The sequence below is a fragment of the Sceloporus undulatus genome, chromosome 1 (assembly GCF_019175285.1).
Source record: "Sceloporus undulatus isolate JIND9_A2432 ecotype Alabama chromosome 1, SceUnd_v1.1, whole genome shotgun sequence".
In the NCBI taxonomy this organism is placed as follows: Eukaryota; Metazoa; Chordata; class Lepidosauria; order Squamata; family Phrynosomatidae; genus Sceloporus; species Sceloporus undulatus.
Window position 1 is genome coordinate 75,804,952 of NC_056522.1, and position 20,344 is coordinate 75,825,295.

The 20,344-nt window shown below is 40.4% G+C and overlaps 1 protein-coding gene across 4 annotated transcripts in view; it reads left to right on the forward strand.

The window, feature by feature from the left end:
* The window catches only part of PDE10A (phosphodiesterase 10A), a 398,987-nt gene that overhangs the window by 123,559 nt on the left and 255,084 nt on the right, over positions 1-20,344 (forward strand). The gene's annotated exons all lie outside the window — the stretch shown is intronic.

A 20,344-nucleotide genomic window follows, 5' to 3' on the forward strand; every position in this document is an offset into this window, starting at 1 on the left:
TGGAGAGAAAGTAAGAAAGCAAAGGAATTCAGTCTGAACTGTAACCACATCTTCTGGAAAATTACAAATGTAGATCAAGAATGGTTAGACTCTGTGAATGATTCTGTGGTTGCAATGGTCTCCCTGGGATCCTAGGCCAAGTTTAGGTCACCAGATAGTGATTTTCTGTCATTCCAGCTACTCCTTCCTGTATCTCCAAAAATTCTGCTGCCTGATCTGCACATTGATATTAGAGGAATTAAACAAAATCACCCATTTGAAATTATGCATTTTAGTCAGAGCAGCATATTGTTCTATTTTTAGAACATCTGTATTTTCTCTAATATGAATAACATTCTTGAAAGTTGGTCATATTAAGTCACAATATTTTGAGTATCCCTCTCTTGCAAATTCCTCCTTCTGCTTAACTGTTTTGGTGCTCTTCTTGTCCACAGAATCATTCATGGTAAACAGGCAGTTTACATGAGTGAAATGTCATCTACAAATAATTGTGGTCTGTAAAATCATGAACTACATTTATTGACAAAAATCTAAGCTTCAGGTTTTGCACCACTGGTTTCAAAGGCGGGTTATAAACCGCCGCTTTGAGGCAGTCTGCCGCCGCTGCCATTTGCTCCGTGCGGGAGCCGCAGCAGCCACACCGTGCGGCTCCCGCACGGACCGAAAAAGAAGCTCCAAAATGGAGCTTCTTCTTGCGGCACCTCTGTGACGTCGCGAGGCGCCAGGGGCGCATTCGCAACATCACAGACGCCGCGACACCTTTGGACGCACAGCGTCCGATACGTAAAGATGGCGCCGGCCGTGTGGAACGGCCGGCGCCATATTGTACGGACAGAGTCCGTACTAGAGCCAGGGGTGTCTAGAAGAGACGCCCCTTTTTTAAAATGGGATGTCCTGCGAATGTCCCAAGTGGCGTTTTGTAACCCGCCAAAGAGACTTTCTTGTGCAAAACCTGAAGCTTAGATTTTTGTCAATAAATGCGGCAGAGTTTGGAATGTTACCTTAAAAGTAATTAGCTTCAATCAGTGGTAATGTTAGGTTGGTAAATTAAAAAGAGCTCTCTAAGGTGATGAACATATCAGGGAGATCAGGTTTAACATCTCAGAGAGTCTTCTTTTAAAAATAACCTTCCCTCCCCCTTCTATTCTCAAAAGCAACTCTAACAATTCCAGAATCAAACCAGATGACATGTCATTTTGGTTACTTCAAGGATCAAACATCTGAGCGCTTACAAACTACTCACCTAGATTCATAGAATCAAAGCTGGAAGAGACCACAAGGGCCATCCAGTCCTACTCCCTGCAGTGCAGGAACTCACAATCAAAGCACCCTCAACAGATGGTCATCCAGCCTCAGAACACACTTTCTTGCTATCTACCTCAATATCATCTCAATAGCATGTACATGTTACTTGTTCAGAATATTTAAAATCAATCTTTAGCGCGCTCTCTCTCTCTCTCTCTCTCTCTCTCTCTCTATATATATATATATATATATATATATATTCTAAGCAAGTCTGCAGGTAAATCTTCAAAATCCTATGAAAAGACTATAAAGTAGAAATCATGAACCTATAAAATTTTGTGAATTGGAATGAGAAATATGACCAAGAGGCAAACAAACAATCTAATTCCAAAGCATTTTTCTGGTGGCGGGGAAAATTGTAGCTGCAGCAGTGGTCATCATTTCCACTAGGACTCTTCTCCACTCCCTATACTGCAGCTGACCTTGATGAAAGGCTCACTGTGGGGAGTTTTTCCCCCCTAGGCTTTGAGCTGCTGCTGAATGGCCTTGTACAACAAGATGTCTCACAAGTTACAATGCTGCTTCTTTATCTCCTGCTTTTCTCTGCATGGCACAATGGATCATGTCCCCAGCACCTCTCTCCTGTCCCTTCCTTTCATTCTGGCTTTTTGTTGCACCGATTTTGTACAAGTGCCACACACATACAAGCACCTTCTTACTGAGTTAGTGAGCCTTGGTACCAGCTGAAAGTGGCTGCCAGGCTTTCAAGTCACCCCACATACAAAAACAAATTTCCCCTCCTCCAGTGTCATTTGACCTGAGATATGTCTCCTCAACTTGGAACCCAGGAGAGTACAAATTTCTCATAGACTTCAGCTAGTGGCCTGAGACTGTTTAACCTTACTCTAATCCCTATCTGTGAGCATGGGATACAGAGAACACGAAAAATAATAAGATGCTTTGGCATCATGATGCCCATCTTGAAAATAGGCAAATCTTTTCTAGAAAAAGATGTGTTATTTCTTGATTCTACATCTCCTTGGTAGACTAATACTCCAGTGTACCTTTGCCATGCTTCTGCTCTCCTCTGGCTGCATGTGCACCACTGACCAGACTGCTGTTGGATAACACTCCATGGCTATCTAGTGACAAAGGAAGGATGGAGGATAGCTAGGTAATGTCTGGCTTCATTTCTATAGTTGGAAGAGAAAACAAACCTATACAGAAGTATATAAGGATGATGCCATCACTTTGATCCTAGGTCCAGAAACATAGCTGGATGCAGCCTGGGCCCCATGGACCCTTCCCTAGCCCCTGATTGGTCTTAAAGTTGTACTCCAGCCAGAGTCGTGAAAGTTGAGTGCATGAGGGGGGTGTTGTGCAAGGAGGCAATGAATTCTCTTTTCACAATACCTTTAAAAACAAATACACATATGAGAGGAGTTTACACCCCTGTCATCAACAGGATTCCACTCCATGAGTGCTTTGATCTTTATTTTATGGTTTAGTTTATGTGTGTTTTCCCCTGAGGTATTTGCTCAGTATGTTGGTTATTTCCTGAATTCTGATTGTGACCCACTTGTACTTTGTGTCATTTGGTTGAAGTCAGATTTCATATATGGATGGTGTTGCTTGGTATATGGAGGGCTGTATGGATGTACAATTGTTCAACAGCCTACCAGGCTCTGCCAGTCCTTTTCTCCTGACCTGCCTCTGATGGTTGATGGTTTCACAGCGTAGGAGGATTAGCGCCTACACTTTTGGGAGGCGTCATCTGCCAGTGATACTGATTGTGTCTATCAATAGACAGATTCTTTGGAAAAGTGCAGTAATTTTTGTGATGGTTTTACAGCTTCTGCTGAGAATGTCAAACTCTGGAAGTTCATTATCTTGACAGTGATTCCCCTGATAATTCAACCCATTTATTGTGTTTCATGTTTAAACTTCAACTGAAGTTGAAAATGATAAGTTGAAATATCTATTTGAAAGGGATGTTTAATCTTTTTTTTAAACTATAAAACCTCAAACAGGTTTCATAGGACAACATTAAAGCTTCATTGATAATGATACTGCAGTGGCTATATGTCCTACTTTACAGAGGACAGTTTTCTGTTAGAAGGGCTATAGAAAAGACAGTCCTCTGTTTTAAGTTTGTTTGTTTTTTAATCTGAAGGGCCCTAGCACAAACCATGTTTAAAAATCAAGAATTGTAAGATGGGTAGCCAGTCTTTTTGTAATACTGTATTAAAAAGTAGGCTTCAAACAGTCAAGTTTCATAGGACAATATAGAATGGTCCATAAAGTTACCAATCAGGAGTTAGTACCTGGAGAACAGACTGAGCAGGCACCCAGATGAATCTGTTTGGATCTCCTTGGAAGTGGCCATCAGATATTTTGGACTTTGATGCCAGGTAGATGTTAGTGCCCCTTGGCTCTATTTTTTCTTGTCATCAGAGTCAGATGAGGCTATGAAGGTGCTGGACAGATGCCTGGATGCTATAATGGGGCTGGATGAGAGTCAGTAAACTGAAGCTCAATCTTGACAAGATGGAGGCTGTATGCACTGATCACAGCGAGGGAATATGTCTTTTTCAGATGTGTTTACAATCTGCTGGAAGGAGCAGATTCATAGTTTGGGATTACTGCTGGATCAGTCTTTGACTCAAATGGACTCTGTGGGTTGCTCAAGGAGAGATGGTCTGTTAGTTATGATGTTTGCTGGACAGGATTAGTCTGGTCACTGTCCTTGATGTGCTGGAAACTTCCTGGTGAGACTACTGCAATATACTGTACATGGGGCTGCCCTTGAAAATGAAGTAATGGCTGAAGCTAATACAGCAGCTTGATTGTGACAGACACATCTTACAGGGACCACATGGCACTGTTTCTTAAGAAATCCATTAACTCTCAGTGCACTTTCAGTCTGATTTAAATTTGTTTATTTTTTTTTATGGGAGTTATATCCTACTTTTCTCACAAAATGGAATCAGCCTGATTGCTGCTGATATCGGTGTAAATTTATTGCCATTATAATGTGACTCTTTATTAAAGCTTCCAGGGCACAGGGATTATTGTGTGGCTAGGTTGTGAAGTCCTGTCTCAGTGCATTAAAAATGTTTTGGATCAAATTGCTAGATGAGTTTATATTGTTTAATTTGTTGTGCTCTCTGTGCCATAATCTGAGATCTTTTGATAATATACAGAATGTAAATATTTTAATAAAGAGGTAAGTAAATGCAATTTTGAAGAGAGGAGCATCTTGTATAGAAGATGTATTAGATCCAGCAAAAGTTGAAAAAGGTGTGCAAAATACTGAGCATTTTTAATGGAATTATTTAAATAATGGACCAAAACAATGCTGCTGTGTAAAGGAACTGCAGTCCTGATTTAACGATAGCTACCCTATGTAACATTTCTCCTTTCTCAGTCCCTTTCTTTTTGCTCTTGTTAGTGTTGTATTGTGTAATTGTGGGGTAGGGAGGGGCAGATGATTTTTAGGAGGGATTGGCTAAATTTGATATGTGTGTATTGGGAAATATGTAATGGATGACTCAGTGCTTTGCTATTTTGAAAATGAGTAAAATTTGCAAACAGAAAACAAAATCATTCCAAGACTACCTTGAGGAGGAAACATGAGGCACTTCCAACATGCCCTCCCACTCCTTCTGTCAAAACACTGCTTTTTCACTCCAGGAAAGTTTACAACACTAAGGAGAAAAAGGAGACTTCCAAACTGCATACAGAATTGAAAGACAGATCAGAATGGATGATTCATCTGGACATAATCTAGATTCAGTCAGCAATTGGCTTGGGCACCTTCTTGGGAGTTAAAAATGTTCGGCAACTCTTGTTGGATATTTGCACTTCCAAACATTTTCCAGTCCATATTTGGATGTATTGGTGATCATTCCTTAAAGTTAAGCTTTTCTGATTTCCACTAGGAAGGATCTGTGAGCAAATTAACATAAATATTTATTATTCAAACATTTGTGGGGTTTTTTAAATGACTGGAAAATAATCTGGTAATCCATTTTCAATGTAAAAAATCTCACTTGCAAGAAAGCCTCCTGAACAAAATTCAATCAATAAATCTCTTCTCTCTTTCAAGAATATTTAAGTCTCTTTTATGTTACAAATAAATCTCTGTATAACACACCCTTTGAGATAAATGGAGTGACTGGATTTGTTTTCTGTGTATAGGTTTGTAATCTCCTATATTATATGACTGGTTGCTTCTGTAAAGGGCTTTCAGTGGTAGTCTTAGAAGGACGCTATGAGATGTGTGAATATTGTAAGGAAAAAACTAATGAAGACTGAGAGTAGTAAGCAGTGTAGAATAAAGGTACATGCATCTAAAGGTATTTTTTAAAAAAAAATCAAAATACCATTTGTTGCTATGTGTCTTCAAGCCATTTCACATATGAAAGTCTGGACACATGTGGCCAAGATACATCACAGTAAGGTCAAGATGGTAAAAGCTATTAATGAGGAAGAACACATAAGATCAGAGCGGCTGCACCAGCTTGCTTTTGTCTAAACCTACTTGGGAAGGGCAAGATTCCACCCCTTCTTTCTTCTTTCTCCAGCTGAATTAACGGAGTACAACACTTTTGTACTTTGAACCCATTTGGCAACAATTGAAGTAAGCTGTGGACAAAGGAAGGGAGTGGGAAGAGGAGAGAGAAACTGCAACATTTAAAAAGCAGCTGAAGAAGTGGCATGGCAGAGGATTAACTGAGACTGACGCTCCTGAATCATAACACCTGAAGTCTATGAAATCCTATTCTCTGTGGTTCAGTATTCCAATTTAAGCTGACATTGGGGTGGCAAAAGGAGAAGGAGAGAGAAACTGGGACATTTTTAAAGCATCTGAAAAAGTGGGATGACAGAGGATTAACAAGGACTGTCCCAGCCAAATTAGGACACTTGGAGGCTACTCTTAACGTTGCCAATAGAAACAGAGGAATCCCAAAATCATTCCTTTAATGAGAATTGATCTTGGAGGCCTCATGTGGTTTATAGTCCACATATTGCCCAACTATGCCTTAATCTGACCCGGGCTGACAATTGTCAGAGTTTGCCACAGGCTTATTGCATCACAATCAAATAGAATATTTCTTTTGGGCAACAACTCCCATCTGCTCATTGTCACCGAGGATCCGTGGCTACTCTATAATGTGCTTGCACAGAAAGATGATACTGGACATCAGTAACAATCTAACCCTTACTTTGCAGCCAATACCTTAGGGAAATCCACAAGAAACCATTGTTCAGTCAAATGCTGACTCCTTAGCTTGTGATGATCTGCAGATATACAAACTGAATAGTCACTGTTTGACACATCTTCAGATGTTTGGAAGACCATTGAACAACAAGAAATAAATAAAAATATAGCTGTACTCATGCTGTAAATGAGATATATTTGAGAAAGCATTCATGTTTGATACAATATATTGTCTGCTCACAACAGGGGAAATCCTCCAGATTCATTTTGGATTCAGACGAGTAGTTAAGCATGAAAATAAATTTCCTGGCAGAATTTTAATTTCACCTTGAAACTTACTTCCTTCCAAGATTGGCAGCGGTCACTGAGAGGACCTTTTCATCTACCACTCCCAAACTATGGAATGGCCTGTCGGAAGAGATCTGGAACATTAACAACCTTGACAGCTTCAAAAAGGCTGCCAAGATGGATCTCTTCCAACAGGCCTTCCCTGTTATGGACTATCTCTCTGAGGATGCCCATCTGTCTGTCTGTTGATTGTCTGTTTTAATAAATTTAGATGTTATTTATTATTGTTTTGTGAATTATAGGATGCATTTGTAGAGGGAGGGATAACGGGGTTTTTGTACTGCTACATTTTATTGTATCCTATTTTATTGTTGTATTTTACTATATTATTGTCGTATTTTACTGTATTGTAAACCGCCTCAATGCTGTGAGAGAGGTGAGGTACAAACAAAATTTCTATTCTATTCTATTCTAAACTGCTGGAGAATCTCTTCAAGAATATTCAATAAAGATAAGAATATTCAGTTTTATCTTCCATAAATAGGATGGAGAATTTAGGGCACAACTATGGATCCTGACTTATTGTTACTTTGGTACTGTTGAAGGAAGCAATGCTTTTGACTATTGCTCCTTCCCAATCTCTCTTAGACCATCCTTGTTTCTTTCATTCATCAGTAGGGACCAATAATAGCATCTCATTCAAAAAGCCAATTTTTTTAAGAAGAGAATTTTCAGGGAAATTTGAGGAAAATCTTCTTCATCTTCTTCTCTCCCTTAAATTGTTGAATAATTTCATCTCCCTCAACAAGAACATTTAGTGAATTATTGTCTCCACTGATGTTGTTGCATTTTTGGGTCAAAAAATGTACATATGTATTTCTTTCTTTATTTCCTTTTTTTCTCTCAATATGAGACCCAAGGTAGCTTATACCACAGATTTTTAAAAGTACAACTAAAATACAATGGTTACATTGGGGGGAAAAATTGAAAATACAATTAAATAAACTATTCTATTTAAAACAGCACCAGTTTAAAACTGTTTAAAAAGATTTAAAACATAACAATGAGAATAAAAGTATAGCATGAACTCATTCATTAAAAGATCCTTCTGCACAACCAGTTAATAGCCAGAAATTTATTTAAATGGCTGAAAATCTACCTAAATAAAAGGGTCATTGTGTATCTGTGGAAGGAGAACAGAGCGGGGGGTGGGGGGTGGGTGGGAATGCATCTTAGTCTTCAAAGAATGCCACAGCCTGGGAGTAACCATCAAGAAGGCCCTCTCACATGTCATCATAAGGCTTCATGCAATGGTTATAGGGCCAAGAGAAAGCCTTCACTCAAAGATATGAAAATTTAGGCAAACTCAAATAGACTGAAGGATCTTTGGGGGTCCTATTGTTGGCTCAGTCTCACTCATACTAGCATACTAGTGGCTTCAATAAAATAGTCACTTATAGATGATTATGGTAAATATTTATTTCACTGCCATGTAAACCAGCGTTGAATTCTCTCAAGTTTAACTCATCAGAAATTCTTATTGTTTATTTTTTCAACTGCATCCACTCATGATCTCTCTCTTTTGAAAAAGGAAAAGCTCCCAGGGCTGAAATGGTGATGTCAAATATATCTTATTTACAGCATGAGTACAGCTATATTTTTTTATTTCTTGTTGTCCAATGTTCCTCCAAACATCTGAAGATGTGTCAAGCAGTGACTATTCAGTTTGTATATCTGCAGATCATCACAAGCTAAGGAGTCAGCATTTAACTGAACAATATCATCTTTCTGTGCAAGCACATTACAGAGTATCCAAGGATCTTCAGTGACAGGGAGCAGATGGGAGTTGTTGCCCACAATAAATATTCTGTTTGATTGTGATGCAATAGGCCTGTAGCAAACTCTGACAATTGTCAGCCCAGGTCAGATTAAGGCACAGTTGGGCAGATTCCTCTGTTTCTACTGACAACGTTAAGAGTACCCTCCAAGTGTCCTGCTTTAAAAATGTCCCAGTTTCGCTCCTTCTCCCACTGCCACCCCATTGTCAGCTTAAATTGTAGTCAAAGTTGGAAAAGTAACCATTTCAACTCAAACTTCTAGAATTCATCATCCAGATGTTCATAGCTATTTAGAGAATTATAGTCCAAAAAGTTATTTTCAAAGCTCTGGAACTTTCTGACTGGACAGTTTGCCAATTCTGAATTTACAATTTAAAAAAATTTCCCCTATAAAATCTAGTTCTTAAAGTCATTTTAGCAGAGTACTGCTCATCCACTTTGAACTTTCTGCTGTACAGTATTTCATCACAATGTCTGCACCTAATATGCAGAGAGAGAGAGAAACATTCCTATTCCAAATTAAAAATTCAGTATTTCTTCAAGATAATCATAACAGGAGTGGTAAATAAATTCACAGCAAGACATAAAAGGACGCAACAAGAGCCTGCCTTTGACACTCATGGTGCATCTACACTGACAAAAAAGAAAGAAAGAAAGAAAGAAAGAAAGAAAGAAAGAAAGAAAGAAAGAGAAAAATGGCTTCATCTTGCATTTTCCTGGTTCACAGGAATATGAATATTGTACTGTTATGGAAATTATTTCTAACTTTATTGTTGTTTATTTTTAATACAGTTGTTAATTGTACAGTTGTCTACTTAAGAGTTTCCCATTTAATTGCCAGCTTTGTGTAGTGTCAATCTTCTGTGATACAAAAGCAGTAATAATAATAATAGATTTTCTAAAATTACACATTTGAAGTTGTCAGTCAAGTCAAACAAGACTGGTAAAGCAGGGCTGGAAAATAATAATAATAACTTTATTACGGCCATTTGGCCAGCACAAGGGCTGGAAAACAAAACACCAGAATGCCAGTGAAAAATCAGATTTGACCTTTCCCTTGAATTTATACCCCATCATTGATGGTTGCCATACACTGCTCATTCTGTTGAATGGGGGGGGGGGGGGTGGGATAAGTGAAAGTTGGCTTAAATGTTTTCCTTGCCCATATTAAAAATGTAAGCATACATATAAAAAGGCAACATGAGCATATGGTTAATTCATGTTTACTGCCCTGTGCATCACATCAGCTGTACACACAGCTAAGATCAGTGGTATCAATTGAATTGCTTTGGTATGAATGTGTAAATTCATCACTTCTTTTAAGAGTCAGCTTTATTGTATGTGTCCCTAGTTAAATACTCAGGCTGGTGTTTTTGTTCCTGCAGCAAAAGGAGTTTCACACACTCTTATCTGTGTCTTTGTGTTATCATAACCATTCACGAGATGGATCTGTAGAGGCCCCATTGTTACAACTAAAAGGTCCTAGTAGAAGGGGTGGAAAAAAGTAGGTGAGTACTATGGACCTTAGGTAGATAAAATGCAAGTGGGCAGATATAATTTGCAATAACTTATCAGATCCAGGGTCGGTTTCCACTGAATCGTATGGTGGAGAATGAAAAAGCTCCAGAAGACTCCATAAAGACACATAGTGTGCAGGTAGAAGCAGACAAAAGTGCCAGAGATGTACGAAATAGTCTTGCAGGGAGTCTTGCAAGCCAAAGGGCCAATTGTGTTGGGAAATATGAGAGATTGTAGTGGATCTCTCAAGCAGAGTAATCAAACTGGTAAAACAGAAGCTGCATAATAACTACATCTACCTACCCAGAGGTTCTAGCAGAGAAAAGAAACAAAATTAGTCTTCTTTGTAAAACATAAAATGGATTTTTTGTAATTACTTGTACATATTGAAGCACATAATCTAATGGAGAAAAAAATGACTACAACGTAGTGATGCAAGAAGAGAAAAGGTATTTAAAAATCCTCTAACACAAATGAATTCAATATGAATATATTCTCGGCCTAAGCTCTTATAGAGTAACATGCAAAGAACCAACTAGTGAGCATAAGCATAGAAAGGATACAAAATCTAGCAAGTTGGAGTAAACTGGTGCTTCTCTGATGTGCGCCAAGCACCATTACTTTATTTAGAGCCAACTAACCACAATGGTTTCTTTCTTTCCTGGAAACTTACCAGGGATTGGCAACCAGGGACTTAAAAACTGGCATCAGTCCATGGACCACCACTTTAAGTAGCACTGGAGCAGCCCTGGAGGGACCACAGACCTCTGGATCCATTGTAACAACTGGTTTATGCTTCTTAGAATCATAGAATCATAGAATCATAGAGTTGGAAGAGACCACTAGGGCCATCCAGTCCAACCCCCTGCCATGCAGGAAATCCAAATCAAAGCATCCCTGACAGATGGCCATCCAGCCTCTGTTTAAAGACCTCCAAGGAAGGAGACTCTATCACCCTCCGAGGGAGTGCATTCCATTGTCGAACAGCCCTTACTGTCAGGAAGTTCCTCCTAATGTTCAGGTGGAATCTCTTTTCCTGTAGCTTGCATCCATTGTTCCGGGTCCTGTTCTCTGGAGCAGCAGAAAACAAGCTTGCTCCCTCTTCAATATGACATCCCTTCAAATATTTAAACAGGGCGATCATATCACCTCTTAACCTTCTTTTCTCCAGGCTAAACATCCCCAGCTCCCTAAGTCGTTCCTCATAAGGCATGGTTTCCAGACCTTTCACCATTTTTGTCGCCCTCCTTTGGACACGCTCCAGTTTCTCAATGTCCTTTCTGAATTGTGGCGCCCAGAACTGGACACAATATTCTAGGTGGGGCCTGACCAGAGCAGAATACAGTGGCACTATTACTTCTCTTGATCTAGACACTATACTTCTATTGATGCAGCCTAAAATAGCATTGGCCTTTTTAGCTGCCGCATCACACTGTTCACTCATGTTCAACTTGTGGTCTACTTGGACTCCTAGATCCCTTTCACACGTAGTTTCATTCAGCCAGGTGTCACCCATCCTATATCTGTGCATTTTATTTTTCCGCCCTAAGTGCAATACCTTACATTTCTCCGTGTTGAATTTCATTTTGTTAGCTTTGGCCCAGCTTTCTAGTCTATTCAGGTCATTTTGAATCTTGATCCTGTCCTCTGGGGTATTAGCTATTCCCCCTAATTTGGTATCATCTGCAAATTTGATAAGTATGCTTCCAATTCTGTCATCCAGGTCATTGATAAAGATGTTGAATAGCACTGGGCCCAGGACAGAGCCCTGTGGGACCCCACTGGTCACTTCTCTCCAAGATGAAAAGGAGCCATTGTTGAGCACCCTTTGGGTTCGGCCGGTCAACCAATTACAGATCCATTTAACAGTTCCTTTGTCTAGCCCACATTTTACAAGCTTGTTTGCAAGAATGTCATGGGGAACTTTGTCAAAGGCCTTAGTGAAATCAAGATATACTATATCCACAGCATTCCCTTCATCTACCAAGCTGGTAATTTTATCAAAGAAAGAGATTAGGTTTGTCTGGCATGACTTGTTTCTCTGAAACCCATGTTGACTTTTTGTGATTATGGCATTGCCTTCTAGATGTTCACAGACTCTCTGTTTAATGATCTGCTCCAGAATCTTTCCTAGTACTGATGTCAGACTAACTGGACGATAATTGTTGGGATCCTCTTTTTTCCCCTTTTTGAAGATGGGGACAACGTTTGCCCTTCGCCAGTCTGCTGGGATCTCTCCTGTTTTCCAGGAGTTTTCAAAGATTATTGCCAATGGCTCCGATATTACATTTGCCAGTTCTTTTAATACCCTTGGATGGAGTTCATCTGGTCCCGGAGACTTAAATTCATTTAGATTAATAAGGTGTTCCTCTACTATCTCTTTACTTATTCTGTACTGAAATGCCCCTATCCTGTCCTCTGCTCCATTATCCTCAGGTTGAGCACCCTTTGCCTTTTCTGAGAAGACTGAGGCAAAGAAGGTGTTGAGTAATTCTGCCTTTTCTCTGTCTTCTGTTCGCATTTTGCCATCTTCTCCACGCAGTGGCCCTACCGTTTCCTTCTTCTTCCTTTTGCTGCGGACATATCCAAAAAAGCCCTTTTTATTCTTCTTAACCTCTCTAGCAAGCCTGAGTTCATTCTGCACTTTAGCTTTTCTGACTTTACCCCTACACATGCCTGCTATTTCTTTGAATTCCTTTTTTGTGATTTCCCCCTTTTTCCATTTCTTATACATGTTCCGTTTCAAACTCAGCTCCGTTGAAAGTTCCTTAGTCATCCATCCTGGTTTCTTGAGACACCTCCCGTTTTTCTTTCTCTCTGGAACTGTTTGAAATTGGGCCTTCAGTATCTCCCTTTTGAGAAATTCCCATCCGTCCTGAACTCCTTTATCTTTTAGTATTTCTGACCATGGAATTGCCCTCAATACTTCTCTAAGTTTACTGAAATCCGCTCTCCTAAAGTCTAGGATGCGTGTCTGACTATGCCTGGCTTCTCCTTTCCACTGTATTACACTGTATTTCCACTGTATTATCTTCTTTTTTTCATATTTGCCAAACAAATATGGCTCATGTTACACTCAATTTAAATTGTTCTTGAGCTGGACAGTGCAGGAACATGTGGGTTAGAACTGTGCAAAAATTCTTCTAGTTTTCCTAAGGCACTATGGCGGGTTACAAACTGCCATAAAGTACGCGCTCTGCGTGTACTAGGGTTAGGAAGGGACGTATTAGGGTTAGGAAAGTTCTTACCTTCCTCATGGCCCTTCCTTCCAGTACGCGCGGAGCGTGTCATAAATGGCGGTGCCCATCCACATGGGCGCCACCATTTTGATGTCTTGGACGCTGTGCGTCCAGATGTGTCACGGCGGAAGTGACGCCGCAAGGGCACGCTCTGCCCCTCACAGCGCCACTTCCGCATTTCGAAAAGGAGCGCCATTTCGGCGCTCTTTTCTCTGTGCGGGGAAGCCTCGCAGTCTGGCCGCTGGGGCTTCCCTACGCAGCGAATGGCAGCGGCAGTGGGAAAATGGCCCCTTGAGGGCCATTTATAACTCGCCTATATCTACTTTAAAGTAGGGGTGAACAGCTGTGGTTTCCCCATCACTCAGGGTGTATGTGAGAGAGTTCACTTAGCAGTACATTCCTTGGAGACAGGAGAGCACCCCCTCTTTGTTGATTACATGGCTGAGCACCTTGTTCTGACCTCAGTAGATGCAATGGCATGCCAGGAGGCTCTCATAGGGAGCTTCTGCCCACAAGGTGGTAGCAGCATTGGTGGCACCAAGGGGGATGGGCCAGTAAGGCTGATGCAAAGATATAATGCTGCACTGGGTTCAGCCCAGTGCATGTGGTTGCAGTCATGATCGGTCCACTGCCAGTTCAGGGCATAATGTTCCAGGCTAGTCCCATATTAAGTGGCCAGTGTAGACATGCCCTCAGAGATGGCTTTGTCAGTTCTTTCCTCTGGAATATAACCTACAGCACCTGGCATTCATTGGCAGTCTTGCATCCAAGTACTAACCAAGGCCTGTTACAGACCACGAAAATAAAGCTGCTTCGGGTCTCTTTGAAAGTATGCTATTTAAATGATGCATGGGTCCTAAGAGTCCGGAGGTCGCGCCAAAGCCACACTCCATTCCTAAGCACAGGAGTGCAGCTTTGGTGCAGCTTTCGGATTCTTAGGATGCATGCATCATTTAAACAGCATACCTCCAAAGAGACCCGAAGCAGCTTTATTTTGGCAGTCTGTAACAGGCCCAAGTCTCACCCTTCTTAGTGTCCAAGATCAGTCAGGATCTGGTGTCTTATTGTACCATAAAGATACCCCACCATATTTATTTATTTATTGAAGAAAAGGGGCCCACAAGTGGCTTGGTCTGCCTTTTCATCACAGCAGTGACTTGCATGTTGGAAATGAGATCTGATTTTGTCTTTCTCTAACATATACCACAGCATGTTAACAGGCAAGAAAAGAGAACATGCGTAAGATGTAACTGAACCTGCAGTCTATCCCCTTTAACTTCATTTTCATTTCTTCTTGGACCCAAGAAGAGTTATGGCTCTGAAATGGCATTTAGAAGCTGTTATGGGTTGGATGGAGGCAAATAATTTCAAGCTTAAATGCCGTAAGACAGAAGGCTTTGTCGTTTATGTGATCCAAGAGAGGCTGTTTCAGAGTCTAGCAAGATTAATACCTTCACATCTTTGATAAATTGGTTCTCAAAGTTTGGAAGTAGTTTTGGATGTCAGTCTGTATCCTGGTTGGATATGAAATTTGCATTTATAGTCAGTCTTCTTGCATACTTCAACAGGTATGTTAGTATTTCAAAAGGTATGTATATTTGATCTTATTATGTATATTGGTGGCATTACTGTTATCACAGATGTCTTGGTACCTTTGGTGGAATTGGGAAATAAGGATGTGCGAAGGAATCATTTGTCCTTCATTGTATTCATATATTACTGATGGTACTCTCTTTACTGTAAGAGCAGTTCAATAGTCAAATAGATTCCCTTGGTGAGTGGTGGACTCTCCATCTTTAGAAGTCTTTAAATAAAGGTTGAATGGGCATCTTTCAGTAATAATTAGTTGTACATTCCTGTATGACACAGGATTGGACTAATGACCCTTGTGGTTCCTTCCAGCTCTTAGGATTCGTTGACTCTAGTCCAAAACACACTGCAGAAATCATCCAATTTGAGATTGTTTTAACTGCCCTGGCTCAGTGCTACGGAATTTTGGGAACTGTAGTTTTGTGAGACATTTGGTCTTCTCTGTCAGAGAGCTCTAGTGTCACAATAAGTAACAGTTCCCAGGATTCCCTAGCACTGTGCTAAGGCAGTTAAAGCAGTCTCAAACTGGATTATTTCTGCAGTGTATTTTGGACCTCTGTGACAGGACCAATTCAGACATAACTTAACGGTATGAAAGCCACTTCTGAATGGCATACAGTGGTGGCTTCCTGACTGTAAGGTAATGATGGAATTGGCTCCAACTTAGGTGACATCTGAACTTGAATGACATGCTTCATTGAATGACTTAAGGCAAACAGAATTTGTGTGCCCTTCAAAATGTCAGTCTAAAAGTGAGTTTGTGGTCTTCTGAAAGAAGGTATACAGTATCTGCTATGCTTTATGCTGGCCTGCCATCCTCTGTAATTTCCTCTGAAAAGTAAACATGCTGCTTAATAGAGCATGCAGTTCATGCAGTATGGTATGTGATATAGTGCACTTTGCAATATGAATTTTAAGCCAAGTATGCCTGCAAAGTATACTTTAAACTTTCTTCTTTAACACAGCATCATTTAGGAATTTAATTTTCACAAAAGACTGCTTCTGTACATTATTTCTAACATGACAAATAATAACTGAGACAAAATGAAAATTACTATAGTGTTGCTTTCAATGTTATAAGAATATTTCACTGTACAGAATTGCAATACATTGTGGGAATGTTTTGCTATTGAAAAATGTGTGATTATGTTTTTGGAAAATGGAGAATAAAACCTTTGTGCTGTAATACAAATACTTTACACCGCCACATGGTCAAGAATCTTACATATATTAAGTTGTAACAATATCAATGAATTCCATTTCAATTCCATGTCATAACACAACAAAATGTGGAAAAAATTAAATGGGGTGAATAACACAATCAAACACTATATGAGTCAAGACTGGAGATGGACTATTAATATTTCAAGTATAATATTGAATTGTGTGGACAGATACAAATCCAATTGCTAGTCCAAATTAGACCCCCTAAATCAATGTATTTTACATAAATATTGACTTAACACCGAGCACTTGATTCATTGGATCTCTTCCAGTTGGGACTAGGAATTGGATTTGGGCCAGAATGTACTATCTGTACCCTGCTGTAGATACATTTATGTATTTCTGAAGGATCTCTTGTACTGGTTATAAATGGCCCTGAGATCAATTGCTACCATAGTTCCTTTACATAGCACATGTAGTTCTTCCTGATTGTCCAATATTGAAACAAAAACAACAAATGAACTACAAGGAACTCTGACTTTTTTCCAGCTTTGTAAAGAGCTACACAGCTTGGTTCCCCCCCCCCCCCCGCAAACAGCTAGCTTGTCTGCTTTCAAGGTCTTTTCTGGCAAGAAAGAAAGAAAGAAAGAAAAAGGCGGGGGGAGATACGAAACATGCCCTTGGCACAAAAACAGCTTGAACAATGGGAACTGTCTGGAGTCAGCCTGACTCTGGACTGCACTGTCCAGAACAAGTTGGGAAGGGATAGGAGGGAAAGTTGCATGCAGGCAAGGGAGGATGTTCAGCAGACTTATTGCACCAGAAGTATATGGCCAACACAATAAAAGTGATAGCATAGACTCTGTGCTATAGGAATGTAGTCTAGCTGTCTGTGATAAACTTGTATTGTTGGAATTGGAGAGACACTTAGTTTCAACACTATCTGGGCCATGAGGTCATAGATCCTTCCTCTCTTTATAGTATCCTGACATGAATTAGTTTCTGATGTCTGACAGACATAGCATATACAAACCTTATGTACCTTGATACAGATGTCAAGGTGAGCATTAGTGGAATTCCTCTTTGCTTCCTGCCCTCCATTTAGTTCATCTAATAATAAATAATAAATAATAAATTTATTATTTTTATACCGCCCTTCCATAGATCAGGGCGGTTCACAGCAAATATCTCACTAACCCCTCCCCCCTGGTAAAAAGCCACCACAGCGGCAAGACAGTCCTCCGCAGTTCTGGGGAGCTTCTTCCCAGGTGACATCTAGAGATACTAACTCTAGTGGGTATTTCCTCATGCAATTTGCCGCTAATGTTTAGGGAAGGAAGCAGGCACAGAATGCAGTACAATCTGTGAAATGTTGTTATTGGCACCCCATTTCCTGTTTTGTTCCCCTCTCTCTAGCCCTCTTGTAACATACCCCCCCCATTAAAGAAATACAATTATTTTGAATAATTGGATATTGTGGGTCTCATGTTATTCTCTTGCCTTTTTTTCATTCTTCTCTATTAGTTCCTCCTTCTTTGCTTGTCAAGACAGAGCACAAGCATATAGTAACAAATATGATAGTCATAGATTCTGTGTGCAAAGGGATCCTGCAGCACCTTTGAAACTAACAGAAAGAAAGAAGCCGGTAGCATGAGCTTTTTTAGATTTGAGTCTACTTCCCCCTCCTCGACCCATCCATCTGAGGAAATAGATTCAAGTTTACAAAAGCTCATGCTACCAGCTTCTTTCTTTCAGTTAGTCTCAAAGGTGCTACAACTTCCATTTGCATACTCATTTTCCATACTAACACAGGTATGTCATTGAATTCTACCACAAGTTCTATGTTAGAATGTGGCCAGGGTATAGCTAAGGGAGGTGAGTTGGGCATGTGAGCACTGCACCTCACTCATACAAATTGCCCCATGGCATTTCCCTTCAGTCTACAAATTTCAAGCATAGTAAAGAATGAGACTTTAAAGATTGTCCACACTTAGAACTCTTATATTTGTTGTGTCTGTATTCCCTTGGTAACCTTGTATGCTCCTTTTCTTTTGGTGCTTAAACTGTTTTTCTAAATGCTCAACTGAAGTTTTAAGTTAGTGTCATACGGTGCGCCCGCGTTATATGCGGGCGTGCTTTACGCGGTCTAGAGTGTATGCTCTCATGTTGCGGGGCGCGTGCAGAGTGCAAGGGGCGGTGCGCCCAATTCAAATGAATGGGCGCCCGCGCCCGTGGCACCCCATACACAGCCGCGTGCGAGCCCCATTATTTCCAATGGGGCTCGAGCATAGGCGGAATTTGCCTTACGTGGCGGGGTCTGGAACGGATCCCCCACGTAAGGCAAGGGTGGACTGTATTAGAAATCTGAGAACTGAAAGAAGATTTCACTGCAGGACAAAATTCTTCTTTGGAGGGCAATGAACTAATTTTGCACGCACACACACACACACACACACACACACAGAGGTGTGGTCCTGATTTGTACAACATCCAAGGATGCAGTCTATACATATCAACTCAGAAGTAGATTCCACTGAGTTCAAAGAAGCTTACACATTGTAAACCGCTTAGGGAATGTTTAAGTGTACTGATTAGTGGTATAGAAATGTACTTGCTATTGCTATTGCCATTTGTTGTTTGTTGTTGTGCACCTTTAAGGTATTTCCAACTTATGGTGACCCTAAGACAAACCTTGGGATGTGTTGATTTAGTAGTTAAGATGCTGACCGATGATCCCAAGGTTGGCAGGTGAGCAGTTCAAGAACCAAGCACCACTTGACTGAGTGAGCTCCCATCATAGTCTGAGCTTCTGCCAATCTAGCAGTTCAAAAGCATGTGAAAATGCAGATAAATAAGTACCACTGGTGGGAAGGTAACAGTGTTCTGTGCAGTCATGCTGGCCACATGATCACAGAGTTGTCTTAGACAATGTTGACTCCCTCAGCTAAGCTACAAAGATGAGTTCCGCCACCTACAGTCAGAGATGACTAGACAACTTTGTCAAATAGGAAACATTTACCTTTCAGGCAAACCTATCATGGGGTTTTCTTGGCAAGCTAGGATTGTATCCCAAGCACTTCATTAATCCCTCCCTCCCTCCTGCTCTTCTCCCATATGGGACCCAAAGTGGCTTACACTGTCTATTAAAACAAAATAGCTAAAACAATTCAAATATAAAAATAAAAATAATCAACAATCCACTTACAGCATTACTTTATAAAACAGTTGTAAACATATTTAAACACATTTTTTACCTGTCCTTTCCCTGACAGAAATATCAGAGATATAGAAAAAGATTGCCTGAGACACAGGTGATAACTTATATTGGAATAATGTTTCCTCTCTGTACAGTTTAACTTAGAATGAGGAAAAAGAACAGGGGAGAGGACTTGAAATCCCTTGGAGTTCAAGGAAAACAAACCAACTTTGCAAATAGACTTTTCTTTGTGCTTGATTACTGTGGCTTCCTTCTAGGGATATGAGTGAGTTGTAGGAGAGGAAGAAGGAGATGCATTCATAGGCCAAGTGATCCAACAGGCCTGGGTCTATTACTATGAGGGAAATTGAGGCAAAATGATAGATGTTTCTACATGAGCCAGTTCACTCATCTTTCTTGCTACCATGTTTCAGGAAGTGTGTTGAATAACACTTGGAAAGGGCTTACAAGAGTTCCTTATCTCCTGCTGCATGAATAAAGGAACTCAACAGGATGTGAGTGGAAGGCAACATTTACATCACAGCTTTGAAGTGCCTCTACACTGTAGAAATAATGCAGTTTGACACCACTTTAAGTTCTGTGGTTCCATCCTATGGAATCCTGGGGTTTGTAGTTTTATATAGTCTTTAACATTCTCTGCTGTTACCTCACAACACCACAAATCCCAGAAATCTGTAAGCTGGAGCCATGGCAGTTAAAGTGGTGTTAAACTTTAACTATATAGTATAGTTCTAAATCAAGGGAAGTAATAGTGCCACTCTATTCTGCCTTGTTTAGGCTGCACCTGGAATACTGTGTCTAGTTCTGGGCACCACAATTCAGAAAGGATGTTGGCAAATTGGAACGTGTCCAAAGGAGGGCCACCAAAGCAGTGAAGGGCCCGGAAACTATGCTTTATGTGGAATGACTTAGGGAGTTGGGTGTGTTTAGCCTCGAAAAGAGACAGTATAGAGGTGATATGATAGCTCTGTTTAAGTATTTGAAGGGGTGTCACATTGAGGATGGAGCAAGAGATTCCACC